The sequence below is a fragment of the Camarhynchus parvulus genome, chromosome 9, assembly GCF_901933205.1.
Source record: "Camarhynchus parvulus chromosome 9, STF_HiC, whole genome shotgun sequence".
NCBI classification, from domain to species: domain Eukaryota; kingdom Metazoa; phylum Chordata; class Aves; order Passeriformes; family Thraupidae; genus Camarhynchus; species Camarhynchus parvulus.
Genome location: NC_044579.1, coordinates 12719967 through 12726199, shown reverse-complemented (window position 1 = coordinate 12726199; position 6233 = coordinate 12719967). Strand labels below are relative to the sequence as shown.

The following is a 6233-nucleotide window of genomic DNA, read 5'->3' as shown; positions in this document are numbered from 1 at the left end:
TAATTTACACATTACAAGGCTTCTAGACATAGTTGGCCACTTAACCAGTACTAATAAATTGAAAATGTGTGTGCATGATTTAACAAAAAAAGGAAGATGTGAATGTAATGCAGGTAATTGCTGAACTACAGTTCTACTTCTGACAGCTAAAGAATACATGAATAGACCTGTCTAGAGAACACAGTTTGCTTTGCATCATCTTTCAAAATGTTGATTTTTCTTCTAAATATTTGAAAACAATTATATGACTATTTTTGAGAAAATTCTTAGTGTCAAAACGCTGGATTTCAGGCAAAGTGATCCTAGAGGTTAAAATGTGAGTTTGCATGTGGGGAGGGATTGCAGGACCACATTCTTCTTCCTTCAGCATCCAAACTGGACATCAGAGGAAAAGCAAGCTTCCTGTTAAAACAAACAAAAAACCAACAAATCCCAGACCAACAAACAAACAAACAAACAAACAAACAAACAAACAAAACCCCAAAACATTTATCTTTCAACAAAATACTGATTTATTTTTAAATAATTTCTGCTATAGCTCATTTCTGCCAGACTTTGCACGTCACCTGCCACTGGCTATATTGGTGTATCCCTTCCAGGGTCTGATGACCAAATTAACCTTCCATATTTGGGTTCTGGTCACTGGGAATGGACCTCTGCATATCCAAAAAGATCTTCAGTTTTGAAGAGCTCTCTACTTCCAAGGATAACCCTTTTCTTTATCTAGGTCTTTTTCCTGCCTCTGCCAGCTCCAGGCATTTTGCAAAGTTTGTTACAAAGTCTGGGGGGAATACAAGAAGCCTGAGAGCTCTTAAAACTGGTAGAATTTTGTGAGGCAAAAAATATGGTTGAATATAGGAGTGCTGTGTACCCTGGCATATTGATGGTACAGCAAAGGTTCCTCTTTTTTCATACGCATTTTTTCTTTGCTCCTGAAACTCCTCTGTTTGGTTTTTTTGTTTCTGTTTTTGTACTTTTTTTTGGTTGGTTTTGGGGTTCTTTTTAACTTTTTGATGTTGGATTTTTCCCATCCCAATGAGATTTTGAACAGACATGTATGAAAAATAAAAACCTAGACTTAAAATTTTCAAGCAGGAAACAGAAAGAAATTGAGCTGTGAAGGGCAAATGTGACAATTAAAGTAGCAGAATCTGTAGCAGTGAAATCCACTTGCAATTGTGCCACAGCACAGAAATTAAGTTGTAATTACTGAAAGGCTCAGCAAATACAAGCATTGCAGCTCTTATTAAAACAAGCAATGTTAGCCACAGTAAAGAGAAATAGGCAAAAAAAAAAATAGCAACAGTGCATAGACATTCTTATCTCTACAGGGTTTTTTAGATATGATACGTCTTTTAGTATGAGCTCAGGATTCAGTGTCTTCTCAAATTATGGACATCAGGAGAAACATCCATGAGGCTGGGTCATGTTACAAAGGCATGAAACAGCTGTAAAGAGAGTTAACTCAGTAGATTATACATCCCCATTGAAAGGAAAATATTTATCAGAAGGAACACTTTTTATGGTTTTGTTTGCTGGCTAAACCCACTCTTGCTAAGAGTTGTAAAACTAAAATTTTGCTTTAGTAGTTCATTTTCATTTTTGAGGTACTAGTATCTACACTATCTACAATTACTTGTAACTGAGCTGACAAAGTATTGCAAACGTAGCTCAGCCTCTCCTGCCTTCCTCCTTAATTCAGATATTCTGGAAATGGTGTCACTCTTACCACTCCTCCTATTATTTTTGCTCCACATCTCTGGTGGCTTCAGATCTTCCTGCCACCCATCCAACATGATCTTTTAATATCCCTCAACGACTCACACCAGCCACTGGCATCAGAATCAGCCCTCAGCAGCCCAGCACTACCTTGCAAAGGGAATGTCATAATTGCCATTGATCGCCAGTGGAGCAGGGGATCTGTGTCAGCTGAAAAAGCGCTCAACTCTTCAGTATTGCCTCAGTTCACGGCGGTTCCTTTTCTGTCTCCTGATATTTTATTACAGCAGAATCATTTTAATTGGCACATGCTGGTGGAAACAAAACTGCATCTGTTGAGGGCCAGATTCTAGCACTCCTGCTCAGGTGGTACAAGTCCCTTGTTCTGGAGTGTGTCCATTGAAATCGAGAAACCTGCCCAATTGTTAGAGGTTCAGAGGAACACATTGTTCTCATAGGTATTCACTTTTATTCCATAATATGCTTTAAAAATACACACTGTACAAACCATTAAAAAAAAACTCCTATTAAAGTAAGTTTTGCCATAATAGAGCAGAGAAGCAGCAGGAGGGGAACAAAGGGCTACCCAGCACGACACTTATGCTAGCAAACACCATTTCACACCTGTTAACTACTGTGAATAAAATCTTTGGAATCAGTTCCTCAAAAAAGTCAAAGAAAGAAAGAAAGAAAAACTGTTCACCATGAAAGAAAACGGGAACCTCAGGTGTGCTGCTGAAAGCTTACATAGTCAGATCAGCATTTATAATCAGTGACTTCTGAGACTACCTGAAGGAATGGAAGGCGAGGACTTGGCAGGTACACAAAGTATACACAAGCACAGAAGAATCCATCCTCATAATTTTGAAGTGAAATGGATGATAACCCCACGAGGTCCCAGGAAAGACACAATGTTCTGAACTAAAAGTTCAGCCAGAGCTTTGGTCCTGAGAGATAATTATAAGGCTGCCTGACCTAACTGACCCAACCTAATGAAACGAGTATGTCTGAACTGAGGAGAAAAGAAAAATATGCAGTGAGCATCAAAATGGGGTTCCTGATCTGTCACTGCTATTCAGATTCTCACAAAAAGAGATGTGTTATTGTCAAAGGCTTTTCCATTAATAGATGTCAGCCTTGGTGGCTACACACACAACCAAGCAGAGTACAGGAATTCTGATTTCATTCCTATCTCCTCAAATATGGTGATGGCTACCTGAAAACTGTTGCTAAAGACTGAAGTGATTAAATTCAGGAAATTTGCTTAAGATTGGGCATTTAATCATTAGTGTTACTTGTCAATCTAAAATCCAATTACACATCCTTACCTTTGTGAGGACTTGGGCAATAGTGCATCAACATGAACAAACAGGAAAAATCTGTCTTCTCATTATTAGTAATAATATCTCATATGGAATAGAATGCTCTTGCAGAGAGACCTAAGATTACTGAAGAACCTATAGGCTTACATCTTACATATTTTAAATCAGTTTTACATTAGTCCTGGTTCCAAAGTAAGTTTAAACTAGAAAAATCCAGCTGTGGAAGTCTGACTTGGTGAATTTTCTTTTGGTATGGTTGTCTTCCACTGCATACCACTGAGAATGGATGACAGGGCTTCTGTATCCACAACCTAGCAATTCTTGGCTCACCACGCAACCCAAACAGCCTCTTCATAGATGACACAGCATAAATCCTGAGGCTGTATCCCATTTTCCTTTATTTACACACACGTGTAGTCTTAAGGGATGCTTCAGCAGGAAAGAGCAAGGTACAGTACTTAATGTGCAAGTTCAGTTCAGCAGAACTCCAACTAAAGCATGTCAGCCTCAAGGGCTTTTCTCTCAAACAGTGAGCCTAAGTTCGCCACAGAAGGAAACTTGCTGAACTACATTTTTCTGAACTTTAAAGAAAAAAAGTCCTGATTCTAAACTGAATGAGGGAGTAAATGAATGAGCAACTTCACTGAAAGCAGGAGTGGCCCTGCTCTATTCTAGGAGAGCTATAGAGAATCCAGGTAACGAAGCCATGACAAGAAAATGTTCCCACTTTTTTTTAACTCTTTTGTTGTAAGAACATTATCCATCTCAGTAGCTTTATTCTCAGCAGCAAACCTTAGACTGGTCTTTGAGGACTCTTAAATAACCTCCAGTATGGATGTAAAAAGGAAGCAAACCAGAACAATCAAACCTAAGGTTTACTTTTTACCATATTTCTAAGATACCTTTTTGATTCTCAGGCTCCTGCCCTCAGCCTTTCCCAAGTCAGTTCCATTCCCATCTTTTTCTCCCTGGATGATTCCCTCACAGCAGGCAGAGAGGCACCACTTCCAGGCAACCCCTGCTGTGCATCAGTTGTTCCACTGTAGTCTTTTTCTTGAGGCTCCTTTACAGGGATCAGTCTCCCCAGCGACTTTGGCCTCAATTTCCACGCTTCTGTGTCATTTAGTGGTTGGCTACAAGTGAAATCTTATTTGGTTGGAAGCTGACCTGCTGCCTATTCCGAATAATTTTAGATTTAGTCCTGGGATATGACTGGGATTTGTGTTTTAAGAGTTGCTCCTTTCTTTCCTGGGGTTTAATGAACCTTTTCAAATCTTCTTATTTGGTATAACATCACAAAGCGCCTTTGTTTCACCAAAAAATATCCAAAATAATTAGTATTTAGCTCTTAAATATCTCCTGTTTCCCTTGTTCTTTGAAACTATGACCACCTGGAAAATTATGATGTTCCCATTCCGGCATAGCAGAACTGTGATGGACGGACTCATGTAACCTTACAGACTTTGGTCCAGACTTACCTTCAAATTGGAAATAAGTAAAAAATTCTGTAGAAAACGCCTGGTCTTTTTAGAACTTCTCTGTCACTACACATATCTGTAAATGACTTGGAGATCTGCAAATGAGTAAGGAAATGACGTTCAGAGGAGAGTTTCTGGGCTCAAGGTTGTTTTTTACTGGATATTCTAGACTAGAAAATTAGTCATGGATTCATTCTAAGTCTTTAAGACTACATAACTTTTAATCTCTGCCTCATTCTACTCCTCATCCCCCCTGGCTACATCCACATGCTTTTCACTTGTTCAGACTTTTGCTGGGGGAGAAGTCTGAAGGTTCGTGCAAGAAAATCTGGGATAATGTGAGACAGCATAGGAGTAGAAGTCTCAATCTGAATGAGGCCAAAAGGATGACTAGTTACTCATTTGTGACTTGACCAAACAGCAGAGGAGTGTATCCAGTCCTGATAGTGTGAACTGGATGGAGTTTTCCTAGGTTCTACTTGGATGCAATGCACATATTTTTTTTCCTAAGACAAGGGCCCATCAACAGCTCATCATGTTCTTGGTGTTACTGTGAGACAGAACTGCATGGTCTCTTTGACCTTGAGGTAATCAGGATTTTGCCTTTGAGGTAAGATCTATCAACATCACCTTCTTTCATTTGCCAGGCCCACATTCCTCCTAATATCCATGGAGAACATTTCTGTCTTACCCAGCTCCCTTTAAGTGACTGTGCTTAAACTTCTAAGGGTAGAATCATACAATGTTTCTAGGCAGGCTGCTTTTTCTTTGGTCTTCACAACAATTCTTTTGTGGGCGTTAACTTCCCCCCCCACCCAGGAAATATTAAAAAAAACCCCAGTGACTAAATTGTACATAAAAAATTAATTGGAAAATTTAAGACAAAGAAATTTAAGAAATAATATAAAAAATTATCTTCAAGAACATTTTCAAAAGTATTTCTTTCCTGACTGAATGTCTGAGAAAAACACCAGTATTTCCTTTTTTTATTGAAAGATTCAAAAGGCAAATATAACCATAGTAAACTTCGATAGTATAAACAACAAAGCTGAATATCCTGCTTTCTTGTGTCTATTAATGGTATCTTGTGATATTAATTTAAAAAAGAAAGAAAATTAACTTTACATATTTATTAGCAGATTATTCAAATGATTTATCATCTCAGAGGTTCCTGTAAGTACTGCTGAAAATATTACCATTCATTTCACTGGACATAACAACATAAAATGACACAAAGTGCTTCTCTTGTTTACTTATACTTACCAGGTTATGTAATCTCTTCATTCTGCCACCGGATATATCTTCTTTCTTTTGCCCTCAGGAGTCTTCTACACAATTTCAATATGTTTGTCTAAGGGAGAAAAAGGGAAAAAATATTCAATTCAAATTTTGAAAATATCTTATGCTTACAATTCTTTCCATTCACATAAAAAAATATTGCTTTGGCAATTTTTTTGGTAAAGCTCCCAAAAAGAAGACCTTCCAGGCTTGAGGACTAAAGACAAGACATCCTCACAGTGCAGAGATTCTGCTGAAAATTTTAATCAGGACTGGAAGTGGAGTTGGCAGATTGATTTAAATTAGGCAGGCCTGGCTCTATATTGGGAAGTCTATGCTTGCATATCCATTTTTTTTTACTCCAGTTCTTCTTTTGGATTCTCAGATAAAAGAGAATAAAGTGGGCATTCTCCACTTGATGCAATTTCACTATACA

The 6233-nt window shown here is 38.1% G+C and overlaps 1 long non-coding RNA gene across 1 annotated transcript; it reads right to left on the bottom strand.

The window, feature by feature from the left end:
* Positions 1 to 270: 270 nt before the first annotated feature.
* On the bottom strand, positions 271 to 5872 carry LOC115907148. Its single transcript, XR_004060975.1, has 3 exons — positions 5783 to 5872; positions 4520 to 4614; positions 271 to 402 (listed from the first exon to the last, which is right to left on the bottom strand). It is a non-coding gene; the product is annotated as an uncharacterized LOC115907148 (long non-coding RNA).
* Between the last annotated feature and the right edge of the window lie 361 nt (positions 5873 to 6233).